This window comes from Sorex araneus, chromosome 10 (assembly GCF_027595985.1).
Source record: "Sorex araneus isolate mSorAra2 chromosome 10, mSorAra2.pri, whole genome shotgun sequence".
Taxonomy (NCBI): domain Eukaryota; kingdom Metazoa; phylum Chordata; class Mammalia; order Eulipotyphla; family Soricidae; genus Sorex; species Sorex araneus.
In genome coordinates, this window is record NC_073311.1 from 52,682,277 (window position 1) to 52,702,459 (window position 20,183).

Consider the following 20,183-nt stretch of genomic DNA (forward strand, 5'->3'; position numbering starts at 1 on the left):
TTCATGCTCTGTGCCTATCACATCTTTTCACCATTCTAGTTACCCTCCCTGCGAGCATGGTAATGCAATAAATAGCCCTAAAATTGTGTATCCAAAATTAAAATTGGTCACTGGGAAACCTGATGCTGAAATAACTCGTCAGGAAGTAGCTTCCATTTGGTGATGTGGATATTGCGAGTCAGAATCGATTTAAACGCGTTGCTTCTAGAGAGCCTTGGAAAACACTCATTTCAAATAGTCTCCCAAGAACCAGACTGGTCACTAATCAATATATTCTTTGTATCGAAGAAATACATAGCATGTCCCTTACTCATATTTCCAGAAAAACTCTGAAAAACAATTATTTTTCTAACTCCTTTGGTGGTAGAATATGATGTGAGCCTGTAGAAACTATCAGACATTTTGTATTCATCGATATATTCTGAATATTCACATTTTGCTGCTGAATTATTCAATGCTTGAGTTGGAGGTGCCCTGTATTATCTATCCAGATCGCAAATATTTGAATTCAAAACCACAGCTGACCTAAGAGTTTTGGCTTACGGACAACGAACCTGTTAGATAGTAAGAAATAGAGAGAGGTTGAGAGCCAGCACCTGTGCAACCTCAGAGAGCCAGCACCTGTGTAACCCCAGACAGCCAGTATGCATGTGCCATCCCATATATCTAAGCAACAACCCCCACAACAAAGGGAATTATTAATACAAGAGTAATTTTTTAGTGTGTATTTTAACAAGCAATAAAATGGCTGGAGGAACCAGTTGGGATGGGAGATGCATGCCGAAAGTAGATAATGGAACAAACATGATGACCTCTCAGTGTCTGTGTTGCAAGTCATGATGCCCAAAAGTAGAGAGAGTGTGGGGAATATTGTCTGCCATGGAGGCAGGGGGAGGGTGGGAAAGGGGGGTTATACCGGGGATATTGGTGGTGGGGAATGTGTATGGGTGGAGGGATGGCTGTTTGATCATTGTGAGATTGTAACCCAAACTTGAAAGCTTGTAACTATCTCACAGTGATTCAACAAAAAAAAAAAAAAGAAATAAAGAAATAGAGAGAGGTTATGGGCATCTGTGTATTTGCAAGGAAAAGGAGAAGTAAGTCCCTTTGCAGATGTGTTGGTCTTCAGACACTAAAGCACATACAAATAAAGACAAAAGTATTGGGTAGGACAATGCCATATTTCAATCCATGTTGGGTTTCCAAGATGTTCTGGAAATCTCTGGCACCCACCTTCTCCCCTGACCTATAGACACTCAGCATGAAATAACTGGGAAAGACCAAAAACAGTCCAAACTGCACGGGGGAAGAGAACGGGGCATGGAAAAGAAAAATCACGCACAACCCTGCCAACGATGGTAAGATAATGTGTTCGTCACAATCGGCTACTGTGTGCTGTGATGATAAATGAAGTTCAAGCTCTTGCTGACATGACACAAACAGAATTTCCTTCTCCCTCCTGCTGTCCTCCAACGCGGGGTGGGGGGAGAGGAAACCGCAGTGCACAGCCTCTGAAGGACTCAACTGACGAGGACATTCCCATCCGGCAGGTTAAAAGTTGTCGCGACAGGTTCAAGGCAGGCATGGAGAATTCAAACCCACTCGTTCCCCGCGGTGGACCAGAAGAACACCTGTCTCTTCCATCCCTGTGACCCAGGGTGGGTCCATCCGGTCCTGGCGCCCTGGATGCTCGTGTTTCCAGAGTGGCGTGTAGACTTTCTGCTGATCGTTGCTGTCTGTCAGGAGAAGAAAAGAAATAAACATTGGGAAAGGGGGACAAATAGACTGTTTAAAATTTAAAGCTGCAAACATCTCTTGGCTGAAATCTCCGGGGCGATCTCGGGAGGCGGGTGGGCCAGTTCCCACTAGACCAAGCCCCAGGAACTGCACCGTGGCCCGTAGCAGCCACCACGCTCCCAGCGGGACCTCAGCACCTCAGGACTGAGCTCCACGGAGAACGTGATCTGCTGAAAATTTCAGGTACATGGGGGAGTTTTTGGCTGAAAACTCCAGGCCTTCTTGGAGTTGGTGTGGACACCTCCTCTGCTCCCCACACTCCCAGACGTCTGACGGCCACACCCACATCCCCCCGCCGCCACTGTGGACGCTCATCTACTGAACTTGGTTCAGAGACTCATACATCTTGAAAGAGAAAAAATAAAGTTTGTTTTCTTTTTAATTTTTTAAACATTTGTGTGTGAGGGTTGGGGGCTGGGGGTGGTGGAATGTTCCTGCTGCATCTTGGAGGGCCTAGAGGCACCTCCAGGCAATTCTCAGCCAAGTGGGTGGCAGGAGGGCCCAGTTGATCTACACCCCAATACCTGGGATTGCCTGGACCACTGCAGGGGTGCTCAGGTGTCCAAGGATGCATGAGAAGATGCTCTGGGGACCACATGACACCAGGAATCAAACCAGCCACATTGAAGATACAGTAAAAGGTTGGAGAGAGTAGGAGAGTCAAGGTTCTTGCTTTGAATGCAGCCGACCCTGGTTCAATCTCTAATACCGCCTATGGTCACCCGAGCACCATGAGAAATGACCCCTGAGAATAGGGCTAGGACTAAGCCCTGAGCACCTCTGCATGAGTCCCTTACCCCCAACAGAACAAAAACAAAAGCATGTTTAATACAGGTAAATGGGAACTATTCTGGTCCTCTTAGCATGTCAGGCACAAGTACAACATAGAAATTTTAAATGACAAGATATAAACAAGTTCTGATAACTATAATCACAATAAACAAACAAGTTTAGAAGGAGGCAGTGTGGGGAGGTTTTTGTTTTTTAAATCTAGTCTTATGAGGTAAAGAAGAGATGCGCTGAAAATGTGAAAACAAATTCAAGCTTACATTTAAGAAGTCTATGGAACAGACAAACATCAACCCAAAGAAAACTGGTCTGGTTGTATTTCACAAGAACTAATAGACATTAATTGAGACTAAACATGTATTGGTCCGGAGGGACGGTAGCAAGGCTAAGGCCCCTGACTGACCCTGGTTAGATCCTGAGCACCCACGGTCACCAAGTTGGCAAGTGGAGCCTTGCAGGCCCCCTTCCTGCCGCACCACGTGTGTGGCCAAGGTCACCCTCCAAACTGCAGAGCCTGAGCAGACATATGTCCTTGTCCCTGGCACTGAACCTGTGCGGGGTTGATTAAGAATCTCGGGGAATGGCCCTTGGGTCTCCTGAGCACCATTTGTGAGGTCCAAAATAAAGACTTAAAATGATTAAGTATATCTCAGACTTTTAAATAAAGGTACGAAACAAAAAGAGGGACACAGAAGAGTAGTTTCCGCTTGGGAGAGCTGAGTGTGGGCGACATCCGGTGGTGCCCGGGGGCTGCTGCTGACCCCGTGCTCAGGGGTGAGTTCTGGCAGCATCAGGGGACCATCTGCGGTGCCCGGAATGTGAACCCAGCTCAGAGGGATGCCACGCAGTTGCCTTCGCCTCTGTCCCATCTCTCGGCTCCTGTCTCAGCTTTTTATTGTCATGGGGGGTCACTCCCAGCAGTAATCAGGTGCAGCCAGGGGACACCAGGGCTTCAGGAACTGCCAGGGCCGCCCCCTGATGTTCTTGAGGTGCTCGGAGTCTTTCGGGGGTCAAACCCAGGACCTCAGGCATGCAAGGCACACGCTCGCCTACTGAACAGAGGCTCCCAAGGGTGTTTGCTCTACTGCACCCTCTTCTGAAAAACTCAGCACTCCCCTGGAAGAAAGTTACTTTCTTTAAGTGAATGAATAGAGGGGGCTAGAAGAGTTGTGCAGCAGATACGGGGAGATACGGTGTCTGCCTGGTACCCTGCCAACCTCAGCTCAATCCTTGACTCCCTTTATGGCCCTCTGAGTCAAGCCAGGAGTAATTCCTGAGCACAGAGCCAGGAGTAATTCCAGACCACACCAGCTGTGGCCCCAAACAAGAACTAAAAAAAATAAAACACACAGAAAGCACCCTTTCCCCCTGCCCTGCAACCCACTGCCACCCCTCTGAATCACTCCAGGGGCCGGGCGCTGGGGGGGGCTAGTACCACCTGCTCTGGGAAACACAGGACCTGAGCAATGTCCCTGAGCCCACATGATGTTTTTGTGCAAAGCTCAGTTCACCAAGAAGACTGAAAAAGTAATTCTAAATTTCTGCGCACCTAGTTAAAAAGAGCATCAACTATATGAAGTCAAATTTGATAAGGAAAAGTGAGACCACACTTCACATCACTTGAAATATTGTTGTCAAAAGTTTGCAAATAGGGGTTTGCAAAAGTTTGTCAGACCTCTATATAAGGGCACAAATAAGTCATCTTTCCAAGTAAGGCAACTTTCAGAGTATCAGTAGCAAAGAAATGTCTCTTAGCCACAGTGTAAGATGACAGTAATAAAAAAAAAATTAAATACAAGGCCAGGGATGGGGTACATGACCCAGCAAAAGGCTGTAGCATGTACTTTGCATGTGGAATCCTCAGACTCAGTTCCTGGTACTGCATGGTTACCCCCGCCCACATACACATACCATCTTCCTTCCTCCCTCCCTCTCTCCCTCCCTCCCTGCCTCCCTCCCTCTTTTTCCTCCCTTTCTTCCTTCCTTTTCTTCCTTCCTTCCTTCCTTCCTTCCTTCCTTCCTTCCTTCCTTCCTTCCTTCCTTCCTTCCTTCCTTGCTTCCTTTCTTCCCCCATTCCTTCCTTCCTTTTCTTTCTTTCTTTCTTTCTTTCTTTCTTTCTTTCTTTCTTTCTTTCTTTCTTTCTTTCTTTCTTTCTTTCTTTCTTTCTTTCTTTCTTTTCTTTCTCTCTCTCTCTCTTTCTTTCTTTCTTTCTTTCTTTCTCTCTTTCTCTCTTTCTCTCTCTCTCTCTTTCTCTCTTTCTTTCTTTCTTTCTTTCTTTCTTTCTTTCTTTCTTTCTTTCTTTCTTTCTTTCTTTCTTTCTTTCTTTCTCTCTCTCTTTCTCTCTCTCTTTCTCTCTCTCTTCTCTCTCTCTCTCTCTTTCTCTCTTTTTCTCTTTCTCTCTTTCTCTCTTTCTCTCTTTCTCTCTTTCTCTCTTTCTCTCTTTCTCTCTTTCTCTCTTTCTTTCTTTCTTTCTTTCTTTCTTTCGCCACACCCAGCAATGCTCAGAGGTTACTCCTGGCTCCACGCTGAGGAATCACTCCTGGCAGTGCTTGGGGGACCATATAGATGCCACGGATGGAACCCAGGTCAGCTGTGTGCAGCAAGGCGAGTACCCAGCCCACTGTATTATTGCTCCGGTTCCCTGCACGCTCCCTTGGACATGGCTAGGAACAAGCCCAAACATCGAGCTGGGAGTAACCCCCTATTCATTGTCGCGTGTGATCCCCCAAACAAACAAATAACAACAAAGCTCTTGAAAATTTAAAAGGAAACCAGCCTTTTAAATAATGCATCAGTAGAAGGAGAAATACCGAGGGAAATCTGGGGGGGACTACACAGCACACCATAATCAAAACTTTAGATATTAGAACTTGATATATAAAGTTCTATTATATAAGATGAGCATGGTTCGAACAAGAATGGGGGCATGAATCACAATGCACTCAGATGGTAGAAACCAGCGCCTTCAGATGCTCGGGAGCAAAGCTAGTGGGTGACTTTGGGAAGATAAGAAACCTTGAGAGCTAGTCAACAGGGAGGAGCAGTTCAGATATTCATCCTGGCTTTCCTACGTGGCCCGAGCCAGTGAGCAATAACTCATCTGCTGGAAACACTGGCACGGGCAGGCGAGCTGGAACTTGCAGGGAGGCCCAAGGGGCCGATCATACCCAGGCTCCCAAAGTGAGATAGCGAAGGAAGAGCCAGGGAGCCCGTGGAGCTATCTTTGGGACGCTCCTGCTCGCGTGCACGGACTCCGGACTTTCAGCAGGGTGTGTTCAAACGGGGATCCGGAGGGACCTTGGCGCCTACTCCTCAACAAATCTATCTGCAAGAAACAGCAGCCACTCCTTCGCGGCAGCTGTGTCCCCGACGCGAGCACTTGGGACAACTGGAACTCGGAGCCACAAGGGACAGGGATTCTGCTAGACAGCAGCAGAGCCCAGCGTCGCCCCACGTTTTCCAGCTGGGCGGCTCCACACTTTCTTTCAACCACCTCCAAATAAAGATCACAGCGAGATGATGTTCCCGCCGAACAAAATGGAACTACCCCCTCATACATCTGAAAAGATCTTCCTCTCCCCCAAGGTTGCGTAACGGAGATCCATCTTTAGTGAATGCCATTTCCTGTTCTCGAGAGCACTCTCCTGCTTTGATAAAACTTTAAATACCCGTGCGACTGGAGTGGGGCGGCTCCAGCCCAAACTCTAAATGGCCCCGGCTGCCGGAAGTCACGCCCTCGACCCACCCTCAGCGCCATCTTGCCACATTCAACAGAGAAGAGGCCAGGCAGTCTGGTGAGCAACGTGGCCGGAGAGATGCTCCGGACCCGAAACCGGGCCAACCACACTGGGGATCCAGACGGAGGAGGTACAGCCGGTACACCTTCTCCAGATGGAGCCCTGGCGACACTGAGCAGCAACTAACACGGCTCTGGGTTGCGGGACTGGGACACATCTGAACCGCGGCCGCGTCTAAAAACTGAAAACATACAATCTTTTAATGGAAAACCAATTATCAAATGCTTCCTTAGTAGGGCTGTCTTTCTTGGGGGGAAACTCCAGCAACAATAGTGAGTTTTGTTTTGCAATATGGAACGTAATCAAGTTAAAGAGAAAATGAAGTGAAATTCATCAGTTATACAGCTGGGGGTGGGGGGCGGGAGCGGGAGGGGGTATACTGGGGATTTTGGTGGTGGAATATGGGCACTGGTGAAGGGATGGTGTTTGAATATTGTATAACTGAGACATAAACCTGAAAACTTTGTAACTTTCCACATGGTGATAAAATAAAAATTTAAAAATTAAAAAAAAAACTATCACTCTAAATAAATTATTCTTACAGATTTGTAAGTTTAAAGAAAATAAATACCCGTGCGAAAATGAAAACTAATATCTGGTAGAGGAACAGGAGGGGATGTTTCTCTTTAGAAGGTGGCTCTGCTCAAGGCCCAAAAATTCAGCTGTAGGGTCCTTCCAAGGGTCACACACACAACAGTCCTATCTTCATAGACGATCCAAACCCTGGCAGGTTTTCTGAATCTGAAGGTGCCAGGGTGGAGGAGCTGGCACACAGCATGGGCCTGTGACAGCCTTTTCTGACTCTGGGTTCCCAGGCCCAATGGAAGCCCAGTGGAGGTGGAGCAGGAAAGAATGTGTTTGGAGCAGCGAAGGATGGATATTAAAAGTTTTTTTTGCCTTCGAAGAGGTGTCTTGACTAGGCCATGCCTCAAGTGGAGGAGGCAGTAGGAGAGACGGCATCTAAACTTTTGTGAAATGTATTCTTCCACCCTTTGCCTGTCTGCTACTTCCTGCTCGTCAGGCCTTCTCCACTTGCTATTATCACTGTGTGGACGGGCAGGATATACTGTGGAATGAGGTCATCAAAGCCCTTTTCAGAGTAGGCTCTAAGAGAGGGCTATAAAGGTGATAAAGGGTTGAGGTGGGGCAGGGTATTGCCAGAGCTGCCTGTTGAGAGCGATCTGCTCTTGGTATGGAAGATAAGGGAAAGATAAGGGGAAGAGTATCATCTAGAACAAGAGCTGCTTAGTACCTCGGGAACAAGAGGTACTAAGGATTGCATCAATACCCTCTAATAAGGGATCTCATTTGCATTCACATAAGCATTGGGAATCACAGCCAGATAAGTTTACCCAAATCCACGGTTGTTCCCCCAAAGAATATTCAATTCTTTCATCATAAATCCTCAGTCCAGAATCTGGGGGATGTGTGGGGGTTCGAATGCTGGCTGATGTGACTTCTTACCCATCAGGCCCACTGGGAGTTGAAGGCAAAACCCTACACCCTCCCTGGTGATTTTCTTTTTTCATTTTTTGGGTCACACCCGGCGATGCACAGGGGTTACTCCTGGCTCTGCATTCAGGAATTACTCCTGGCGGTGCTCGGGGGACCCTATGGGATGCTGGGAATCAAACTCTCCCTGGATTCTTAGGTTTTCTCTGACTGGCACTGTGCAGCGACACTCCGGGTTTCTACGATGCTGCTAATTGAGTCTTAGTCTCACCAACATCCCAGACACTGGAGTTTTCTCCTCCCGCTGCCAAGTAGCCACAGATATTGTGGGGAAGGGTGGGTGGCAGGGTTACTGTCTACACTGGCCACATCATTCTTCCTCAAGGATCCAGATCTCCCTTTTATTTAAGGAAGGCTCCATGTTTTGGATCTGAACCTTATGAAGTTGGAGATTCAATGACACCTCGGGGCAGCTGCTCCAGGGTTCAAATCAGAATTCTTTAATCCAGATTGAGGATTTCTGAGGGTAAGTCCATGTCAACTGAAACTTCAGAAGAGCTTTTATTTCTCCCATAGGACGATAATAAGAAACTGGTCAGTAACAAAGAACAAGTCATTAAAAAAAAAAATTGAATCACTGAGATATAGTTACACAGTTATTCTTTCTTTCTTCCTTTTGTTATATTTTTATTTTATTTTATTTTATTTTGCTTTTTGGGTCACACCGGTGATGCTTAGGGGTTACTCCTGGCTCATGCACTTAGGAATTACTCCTGGCAGTGCTTGGAGGACCACATGGGATGCTGGGAATTGAACCCGGGTTGACTGTGTGCAAGGCAAACACCCTACACGCTGTGCTATCGCTCCAGCCCCCTACAGTTATTCTCGATTCTATTTCAAACAATGTTCCAACACCATCCCTTCACCAGTGTATATTTCGTACCACCAATATTCCACCAGTTTCCCTCCCATCCGCACCCCCAGCCCCACAGACTCCCTCTGTGGCAGATACTTTTCTTTCCCCGCGCCCCCCCCTCTCATTTCCTTTTAGGCACTGTGGTTTGCAATACTGACACTGAAAGTTACTGTGCATATCCCTTTACCGCCTTTCAGCACTTGGCTTCTGTCCACGGTGATCATCTCCAACTCTCGTTGTCACAGTGGTCCCGTCTCTGACCTAAGATCAAGCCGTCATTTTGATTATCACTGTACCGCTTGAGATCCATGTGACAGCCACGTTTCCTATGCCACTGGCAATAAGATTGTTAAGGATGTCACTTGGTGCCTGTCACTCCAATACACCACCGTCCTCAGTGAATTCAGGGCATTTGGATCAATGACAGCATTAAGAGCTGACAGAGAAAGGCAATCACAGAACTCTACAGGGATACTAGTGTTTGCTTCAACACTGCGTTTCTTAAGCCCCAATAAAGGGAGTTTCTTCTGAAGCTTCCTAGGTCATAATTAAGGGCTAGTTGAGCAGTTCTTACATCATATACCCGCTCCGGCCTGTCAACTCCCAATCTTTTGGATCACTTCCATTTTTCACAGCATGAGAGGAATTTATGAAACGGACATAGTTATCATGAAATGGGTGATTTTCAAGCACGATTCATTAGGTAAGTTCCCTAGCTGTGTGCCGTTGAGTAACTGGGACATACTTAAAAAGTCTTTTCTGGGGGGTGGTGGTGGTGGTGGTGGGGAGAAACCAAACCCTGCGATGCTCAGAGGTTACTCCTGACTCTGCACTCAGGAATGAACTCCTGGTGGTGCTCAGGGGAGCATATGGAATACTGGGCGGTGAAACCTGGGTTAACCAGGTGCAATGCAAGTGCCCTACCCACTGTGCTATTACTCGGGCCCACTAAAAAAGTTTTTTTTTGTTTGTTTGTTTCATTGTTGTTGTTGTTTTCTTTTTAGGTCACACCCCGCAATGCTTAGGGGTTACTTCTGGCTCTGCACTCAGAAATTATTCCTGGCGATGCTCAGGGGACCATACGGCATGCTGGGGATCAAACTCCAGTCTGCTGTGTGCGAGACAAACACCCTCCCTGTTGTATTATCTCTCTGGTCTCTAAAGCAGTTTTTTAAGACTGTTTTTATTACCCATCACCAGAGATTCCAATTCCCTCCACCAGCATCCCAGGGACCCCCCCCCCCCACTACCACCCATGTAAGCTCAGGTCTGGATGTAAAATCTTCAGTTCTGATGACTTTGACCATTTGTTTCTTACTATATTTCTTTTCTTTGTGTGTGTGTGGGGTGGAGTGCTCAGGGGTCACTCCTGGGTGGACTTGGGCGACCATATATGGTGCCAGGGATCAAATCCGGTCCAGCCACGTGCATCGGCTTTGCACAAGTACTCAGAGATGGCAATTTTCCTTCTCCATTGTGCTATTTCTCCAGCCCCCAGGTGTCTTTTATTTTCCACATATGGGAGAGGTCTTTCTTTCTTTTTCTTTTTCTAACAGCTGCTTATCTTTGTTTTTTACAGGTATGTAAATTATAAATTAATAGTATGAATAGTTGTTTGATAATACATTTTTAAATTTACATGAAATAGGTAAATCCTGTCACTGTCACTGTCATCCCATTGCTCATTGATTTGCTCGAGCGGGCACCAGTAACATCTCCATCGTGAGACTTCTTGTTACTGTTTTTGGCATATTGAATACGCAACAGGTAGCTTGCCAGGCTCTGCTGTGTGGGCGAGATACTCTTGGTAGCTTGCCAGGCTCTCCGAGAGGGGCGGAGGAATCGAACCCGGGTTGGCCGTGTACAAGGTAAAAGCTCTACCCACTGCGCTATAGCTCCCGGCCAGATAAATAAATATGTAACATTTAGTTAATAGTGAAGAGGAATAAGAAAAAAATGCGGGGGTGTTTGGGTCACACCTGGAGATGCTCAGGGCTTTCTCCTGGCTCTGAGCCCAGGGATATCTCCTGGTGGTGCTCAGGGAACCAAATGGGATGCTGAGGATTGAACATGGGTCAGCTGTATGCTAGGCAAGCACTCTGACTGACGTACCATCTCTCCAACCCAGAACTAAGGAAAATTTAAAATAAAAATAAAAATACAAAAGTGGTTTATCTTAAAAAGGGACCGTTGGCTTTACATTAGGAAATATCTTTAGCTTCTGCTTAAGTATCTGTATTAATAAGTGAAATATTGTAATAAAAATATCTATGAATGTAAAAAACAAAACACCTGATCAGACAGAGCATTCAATGTAAATGAAAAGTTAATTCATTATTGAAAACATAAAATCTCCTATCGAGCTAGGAATAAACAAACCTTTCTTAGTCTAGTGGAGGGCAGTGATGAGTGAAAGCCACAGTCACTGCCAAGTGCTCAGAAGTTTGTCTCGTCTTTTAAAGAAGCTCTTTTAATGCTTCTTGCAAAACTGGTTTCAAGGCTATGAATTCCCTAAGCTGCTGTCTATGAAGCTCTGCATTGTTCCTTCAAATCTGAATGATAATTTAGCTGGATAGAGTATTCTCGGTATACCAGAAGAATTTGATGGTGGAGACAGGGAAGTGGTCAATCAAAGCCGGGGAGGGAAGGTTACAGGAAAGAGAGAGGATAAGCTGTAAGTGCACACAGAGGTTGGGGAACAGGCTACGCATCCGAGATAAAAGAGAGCGGCGTGCCAAAAGTTATTCTGGGGTTCACTATATTGGTGGTTGCTAATGCAATAACATTAGTGAGAAAGTGACATATGAGGAAGCCACAGAAGGCACATGGAAGTCAGAGATTTGATGGTTAGCTGGGAAAATGTGGCAAAAATACCGCAAAATTCTAACAATGTAAGTGCCATTGGGGGCTTATGAGAAGTGAATGATCTCACCAATTACTTGGTAGAGGAACTGTTGGGCTGGGTTGAACAAAACGCTTTCCTAGAAGTCCCTTCTTTGTATCTCATTTTGTGGGCACTCGAGAGGTTCTTGGGTGATCTGGAGGGCTGAAATGAAGTGGCCGACATTTATTTGGTAGCCCCCACTCACTGTCACATTATCTGCCGCCTCACCTAACGGGGGTGTCCCAGCAGCTGAGCATATACTTGGGCTACCTTTGCCAAATGTCTTTCAGCATCTGAAACTCCGAGCCTGGGCAGTGAGTTCCTTGCTGGACAAAGAAAGGGCCTCAGCTCATGGAGGACACGCACACCATCAATGTCAGCAGCAAGGAGAACTGACACGAGTTTCAGTTCACCCTCACGAGATCTGGCTCACGCTCTTAAGTCCCAACTTCTTTCATCCACTTTACATCCATTCTTTCTTCTCAACCACCTGCCATGTATGTACACATGTATCAGTCAGCATGTAGAGAAGTGATCACTATATATGTGTATGTACTATACACATCACACGGTAAACCTGCTTTTCTGCTTGTTGATTGATGTAATCAGGGAAATATATAGACTCGGCCAGTGATTATCTACACTTCAAAAATCTTTATCTTATTTGTATTCTCAAATGTTCATTCTCCCCCACTTCTTGTCCTCCTCCTCACTCTTGTCTTTTGCTCTGTTTCGGGGCTTTGTCTAGCTGTGCTCAGGAATTAATCCCTGAGTGGGGACTGAAGGACCAGGTGGTTCCAGGAATTGAACTTGGGGCTCCTGTGTGCAAATCCTGGGCGCAGCCCTTGGAGCCACCTCCCTGGCCCTCATCACTCTTTTGAAGGATAAAGATGAGACATTCTGGCCCCGCTTCTGGTTTGTAAGTCACAAGGGACCACAATCCATTCCCTGACATCCAGAACATATTCCTGGACCTCTGTTGGGGATTTCCCTGCTAAATGGCTCAGTTTCAACCCTCTCCTGGCCTCATCGCTAGGACCCACCCTTTCATCTTTTTCACAGCATCATAAAGGGAAATTATATATATACATATATGCGTCTCAGAGAGCCCGGCAAGCTACCGAGAGTATCCTGTCCACAGGGTAGAGTCTGGCAAGCTCCCTGGGGCATATTCGATATGCCAAATACAGTAACAATAATAGGTCTCATTCCCCCAACCCGGAAAAGAGCCTCCAATCATTGGGGAAATACAAGTAAGGAGAGGCTGCTAAAGTCTCAGAACTGGGACGAATGGAGATGTTACTGGCGCCTGCTCGAGTAAATGGATGAACAACGGAATGACAGTGATACAGTGATAACATCCAGAGCAAACCAGATAATCTTCGTAATTATGGTGTTTAACCATAACCATAATATTAGGGGCCACAGGTGGTACAGGGGGGTATGGCATTTGCCTTGCAGATGGTCAACCCAAGTACTGCACAGACCGCCTTGAACACTGCCCAAAGCAATCCCTGAGCACAGAGCCAGAAGTAAGGGCTATGCACCACTGGGTGTGGTTCCCAAACAACAACAAAAGTCAGATGAGAGCAAAAAGAAAGTGAACTAAACTCCAGAAACTTCATACGAGAGAAAAGATTCACTGGTGGCTGGCACCCAAGAGAAGAGGAATTTGTTATGGGTCCATTTCAAGTAGAAATGTACCTAACTTTGAATAGATTTTAATGGTCGCATGTGGGCTGGAATTCAGAGGTGAGTCTGGACAACTCTTCCTCCGAATTATTTCTCCTAGATTCACCAACTCTGGGGTAGAAGCACAGGAACATGGGCGATGGAGAGTGAAGAGAACCTCAAATGCAATGGGCTTTCGAGTCCTGGGGAAGCCTGGGCATAGCTCAGCGCAAAGTGCCCGCTTTGCAAAAGTGAAGCTATGAGGGGCTGGAGCAATAGCACAGCGGGTAGGGCATTTGCCTTGCACACGGCCGACCCGGGTTCGATTCCCAGCATCCCATATGGTCCCCTGAGCACCGCCAGGAGTGATTCCTGAGTGCAGAGCCAGGAGTAACCCCTGTGCATCGCCAGGTGTGACCCAAAAAGCAAAAAAAAAAAAAAAAAGTGAAGCTATGAGTTTGATCCCCAGTGCCACCCGCGTGTGCTGAGCATGGGCCTGCCAGCACTGCCCTCTGGGCTGCCTGATGCCTTGATAAAGTGGGCAAGGACCACAGCCAGCGTGCAAGCATCACAGCAGGGGTGGGTGCGCTCTCCCGTCACACAGTAATGATAACTGTTAGTATTACACTAATGACATACAGTGTCTTTAACCCTATCTCTCTCGTTTCCCTTTGGGCCATAAGAGTGGTACTCACGGGTGACTCCTGGCTCTGTGCTCAGGGTTGATCCTAAGACCTGAAACTGGGCTTCCCTCATGCAAAATCTGTACTTCCTGCATGCAAAGACAGACATTGGTTAATCTCCCTGCTCCTTTATTATTATAGTATATTTTATGTTATTTTAAAAATTTTATTTAATTTTTTTGCTTTTAGGGTCATACCCGGCAATGCACAGGCGTTACTCCTCACTATACACTCAGGAATTACTCCTGGCAGTGCTCCGGGGACCATATGGGATGCTGGGAATCGAACCCGGTTGGCTGTGTGCAAAGCAAAATGCCCTACCCACTGTATTATCGCTCCAGCCCCTATATTATATTTTATTTATTTTTGCCATACCTGACAGCATCAGGGCTTACTCCTGGCTCTATACTCAGGAATCAATCCCGGTGGGGGTTTAGAGGGCTATATGGGGTGCTGGTGATTGAATCTGAGTTGGCCACATCCAAGGCAAATGCCTTATTCACTGTACTATCTCTCCAGTCCATTATTATTATTATTATTATTATTTTGGATTTCGGGCCACATCCAGTGGTGCTCAGTATTTGCTCCTGGCTCTGCACTCAGGATCACTCCTGGTGGTGCTCGGGTATCACATGGGATGTGCAGGATCAAACCCAGTTCAGCCATGGGCAAGGCAAGCACCCTACCTGCTCTACAATCTCTCCAGCACCTTTACTCTACAGGCTTATAAAGGGGTAGGACTACCAAGAGAAAGTACCAGGCATTCAGCCAAAAAAGACTAGGGGGTGAGGTCTGGCGATGAGTCCAGGAGACGGGAGATTCTTCCCCGAGGTTTGAAACTGAGTCATTTAGAAGGCAAGTCCCCCAAGAACAGCAGCTCTAAGATTTACTATAGGAAACGTCCTGATCCTGCCCTCAAAACCTTTAAAACCAGGGCTGGAGCGATAGTACAGCAGGTGGAGTTTTGCTGTGCACGCACAGATCCTGGTTTATCTGCATCTCATATGTTTGCTCAGTCAGTACTGAGCACCAAGCACCAAGCACTGCCAGGAGTAATCTCTGGGTGCAGAGCCAGGAATAACTCCTGAGCATCCCCAACCTCCGAGGGCGACCCCAAAACAAACAAACAAAAACAAACAAATTAAAACCTGTGGTAAACTGAGTGAAAATTAAACAATGACCAATTTAGTTTAATTACAGATCTTATCAACTCATTGCTAATTCTGCTGTCTTTTTAAAAAAATATTTATTTATTTTTATTTTTGATTCATTGTGAGATAAGTTACAAAGCTTTCATGTTTGAGTTTCAGTCCTACAATGATCAAACACCCATCCCTCCACCAGTGCACATTTTCCACTACCAATGTGCCCAGTACTCTCTCCCATATCCCAGCTCTCCCCCTGCCTCCACAGCAGACAATTTCCCCCATACTCTCTCTCTACTTTTGGGCATTATGGTTTGCAACACAGATACTGAGAGGCTGTCACGTTTGGTCCTGTATCTGCTGTCTTTATTGGAGAAGACGCCTAGTCCTTTCCTGAGGAAAATAGAATTTAATTCAATGTCTAGTGTCTTTTGCATAAACTGTTCAAATAATAGTGAAAAATATCTACACTCACACAAAAGCAAGAAAAGTTAAGCCATGGGGCCAGAATGATACTATAGCAGGTAGCCAACTTGGGTTCAAGCCCCAGTATCCCATATGGTCCGCCAAGGACCACCAGGAGTAAATCCTGAGTGCAGAGCCAGGAGTAACCCCTGAGCTTTGCCAGGTGTGACCCAAAAAAGCAAAAAAAAAAAACAAAACAAAACAAAAAAACAAGGAAAGAGAAAAAGAAAAGAAAACTTAAGCCAGGATCAAGTATGAAAACCATCAATTAAAAATTAGTCAATCAATTAATTAGAAATTAATCAAGAAAGGCTGGAGCAATAACACAGCAGGTAGGACGTTTGCCTTGCACATGGCCGACCCGGGTTCGATTCCCAGCATCCCATATGGTACTTTGAGCACCACCAGGGGTGATTCCTCAGTGCAGAGCCAGGAGCAACCCCTGTGCATCGCCAGGTGTGACCCAAAAAGAAAAAAAAGAAATTAATCTTGAAAGGTACATATTAAATAAAAAAAAGAAAGGTACATATTTGAATTATCACAGTATGACAAATATATTAAAGGACTGATAGGCAAGACGGAAACTACATAAGAAGACACTGGCAATTTTAGAAAAGTGGTAAGAGCAAAAATACATGCACGCTAAGAATACAAAATGGAGTATCTGGAGTAAAGCATTAGATAATGGACTTAATAAACGGGATAGTTCAGTGGAAGAAAACAAATACAAAGTATCCAAATTGAAAGAAAAAGGAAAAAGAAAAACACTCAGTATTTGAGATCTACAAAGCAATGTCACAGCTGTCTGATCTGTCTGACGTTTATGTCAACAGGATACAAATGGAAAGATAGAAGGAGAGGAGAGAATGGCAGAAAAAAAATTCAAAGATGGTAGTTTTCCCAAATATAATAAAAGTTTTCATTTTACAGGCCCAAGAACTTAGCATCAAGAAGAATGATTGCAAAGAAACCACACATAGACACAACCTGGTAAAAAAAAAAATTATAATTTTGTATTTGGGCCCTACCCCAAGATGCTCAAGGGTTACTTCTGGAATAACTCCTGGCAGTGCTGGGGGCCGTATGGGATGCCGGGACCAAACCCCAGGTTGGCCGTGTGTAAGTTAAGCGCTCTACCATTAGTTATCTCTTTGGCCGCCTGGCCAAAACTCTGAAAAACAAAATTACAGTGTAGGTAGAGGAGCTAATTCAGGGAACTAAACTGTGAATCACAAATGACTTTTTAATAAAAAGTAAAGGAGACAGTGACATGCTTAAGGAGCCAAAAGGAAAACAAAAATCTGTCAGCCTAAAAAATTTATATGTAGGGAAGAGTATCCTTCAAAGCTGATTATTAAATAAAGATTCCTTCACACACTCAGAGCTGAGGCTTCCTCTCCACCAAACCACTTCAAGAAATGCCAAGAGATGTTTTTGAGGTTCAGAGAAATGATCAGGTCTCCAAGGAGGAATTTAAAAGCAGCGAAATGGACAAATATCTAGACAAAATAAAGAGATATGTATTTTAGTACTTAAATGATATACTCATTTCTAATTTTTAAAATTTTAAATTAAATTTTAATTTAAATTAAATTTAAAATTAAACTTTTAAAAATCTACGGTAGATTCTATGACGTGTGTAAATATAAGCATCATAAAGAATGGAATTAGTTATTTTAAGTTTCAAATGTATTCAAGATGCTCTGATAATTAAAGATGTCAGTTGTAGTTTCTGGGGCAACCATTCAACAAAAAGTCAGAAAGGCAATCTACGAATTAAAATAGAAGATGTAGAGAAAAACGTATTTATTCTCCAAATTTCAGAAAATGAGGAATAGAGAAACAATAAATGGAAATGAATGAATGAAAAAAACTTTCCTCACTCTATAATTATTGAACACAGAATGGTTTTGAAATTAGCTTTTGCTACAACTTGGTGACATTTATGAATTCAAAGTAAAACTACAAAGCAAACTAGAGCTCTTTGTACAGCTTATCCTGCATTTAAATTATTTTGACACAACTAATATGATTCGAATCACAAATAAAATCAAGCTCCTTCATACACCCCTCTTGTTGTGAAGTTAAAACAAGAACCAAGTTTTCCATCCCATCAACTTATAGCACGTATATTTTCCTGAACGGAAAACTACCCTTCCAACAGTGGCTTTCGGATTTCAACGCAAGTAAAAAAGAAAGTGTCATATTTAAAATACTCTGTGCCATTGAAGCACTTCTTCCTAGCCATCAATTGGAAGTGATTAATCTTCAAAGCAATGTATTCAGAAGGAGAAATATCTCAAACTTACAGAAATCTAGTAGAGCTCTCTAGATGACTATGCGGTGTATACATTCAAGGAAAATCATAGCTCAGAGACTGATATATTTGGCAGCCTCTACCTGGGATAAAAGAAGTATGGAAAATCTCATTAGTCAGAACATTAAACATTTGCAATCAGCTTTCTGTGTGTTTGTTTTAGGGCCACACCCGGAGTTGTTGGTTTATCTCCCCAGCCCCTGCAATCAATTTTGTTTATTTGTTTATACCCCACACCTCATGGTGCTGGGTTGGGGGGAGGGGAGGGAGGTGGCTCCCTTGGGCTTGGGCACCAAGTGGTACCAAGTGGTGATTGGAAAAAAGGCCTGTGAAATCGTTTCTCCAATCCTGCAATTCAACTTTGATGACAGAAAAACACTTGGTATGGGGATTTTACTAAGTGAAATGCCACACCCCCTCCCTCAACGCTACCCATTCCTCTTGTGATTGGACCCGTATCACAATTATTATTGCTGCACTTTAGAGCGTGACAATAGAAATTTGCAGCGATTGGTTTTCTCTTTTGTAGTCTATGTATCTACACCATGTCCCCCGTGTGCCTCTAGGTCCTTACCAAGCCGAAAAACTTTAGAGTCCTTTACTGAGTGACTGCCACCCCCCAGGCTTAAATGCTGCTTTTGCTACGTTGCTTTTGCTTCTTTGACTTGGCAACTACCGACATTCTAATGCAAACTAGTACTTTCAGGAGTCTCTTGGAAAAGGAAAGGAGGTAGGGATGGAAATGGATGGACCAGACCCGAGTGAACACCTCGGTATACGGAGCGCCTATAAAAGGTGGCAAGCACTCCCGGTCATTCAACTCTTCCTAAGGATGTGCTCATCGAACACTCACAAGCGTCTTACAGCCTCCACACCCCCGTTTTATAGACGCAGAAGAGAAGGAGTTGCCAGGCATCACTCTATTGATCAGTGATGTCAGAATTGAGCCCAGCTCAGGGACTCCAGGAGCAAAGTAAGCAAACTCACCCTGATGGGGGAGCTAGGGACACGAGACAGAGGGGCGCTGTGTCCTGAGATCTCTCTTCTAGGAAGAACAGGGCCCACCGTATGATAAAACTGGGGACTCACAGACCCCCTCCCCCCCCACTCACTCCCACGTCCCCCAGCTCGGGACTCATTTCCACCGCAAGCGCTTTAATAAACTCAACGAGTGTTGTTCAGATGGGTGTGTTGGACAGAGCATGTGCGCATTTCACGATGCAGGGGGTGGGCTGGGGTCAGAGAGGTGGGTAAGGAAAAGCCCCTAGGGGCGCGGGGGGGGGGTCTGGGGACTCAGCCCCGAGCGCTCCACCCACCCGGCACTCCTTACACACCAGCGTGGGTGCACGCGTCTGGTCGCACGCACACCGTGCGCCAAACTCCTCTATTCCGCAGCGAGCCGGGCTGAGGATGGAAAACAGCGCGCCACGATCCGTTTCCTGGAACTCACAACCCGGCGCGTTTTGTTGCGTTTTTTTTTTTTTTTCCTTTTTAAGAGGCAAGACGAGCAACAAAATCCACATCCTAGTGCTCAGACCCTTTTCCACCCAACCCAAACCAACCAAAACAAGACACTCCAGTCCCACCAGCCGTTTTCCCAGGCAAATCCAGATTCCAGCCGGGGCACCCCGCCCCCTGTGCCCCCGCGGCTGTTGCCCGGCCAATGACCGCTCGGGAGCGGCGCGGCCCGGGGGCAGGGGGAGGCGGCGGCGGGCGGGCGGCCGGGGACAGCGTCCTGGCAACTTTGTAGTCGAGTCACCTCTGGGGCGCCCGCGGCCGCTATGGCTTTAAAAGGGCAGCGGGTTTGCAGGGGGGCGGGGGCGCAGGAAAAGGAAGCCGGCGGCCGCGGCCCGGGGCCGGCGCGCGCCCACCACTCCCCACAACCCCCTCCAGCCCCGGCCAGCGCACCCCCAGACCCCGCCGCGGGGCACCCCGGGCCCGCGTGTGCGGCGCCCGCGCCCCGCTTTGTCTCCGCGCGCCCGGCCGGCGCGTCCCGGGGCGCGCGCGGTAACCCGAGCTCCCGTTTCCTGGTGGATTCTCTTAAAGAGGCCGCGGCCCGCGCCCAGAACAAAGGCTATTGTCTTATTTCCTCCCGGGCAGGTCCGCGTCCTCACCGGAATGTCCCTTCCTCGGGAATGAATCTCGGCGCCTCTGTGCTCTGGGGAGGAGGAAGAGGAGGAGGAGGAGGAGGAGGGGATGAGGGGGGACCCAGCCCCCCCCACCAACCCAACCCTATTGCACTTAACCCAACCCGGGTGCCTTTCTAG

The 20,183-nt window shown here is 46.3% G+C and overlaps 1 long non-coding RNA gene across 1 annotated transcript; it reads right to left on the bottom strand.

Annotated features, from left to right (window-relative positions):
- Positions 1-839: 839 nt before the first annotated feature.
- LOC129399127 (uncharacterized) lies at positions 840-20,080 on the bottom strand. Its single transcript, XR_008626949.1, has 3 exons — positions 20,031-20,080; positions 17,909-17,999; positions 840-1,736 (listed from the first exon to the last, which is right to left on the bottom strand). It is a non-coding gene; the product is annotated as an uncharacterized LOC129399127 (long non-coding RNA).
- Between the last annotated feature and the right edge of the window lie 103 nt (positions 20,081-20,183).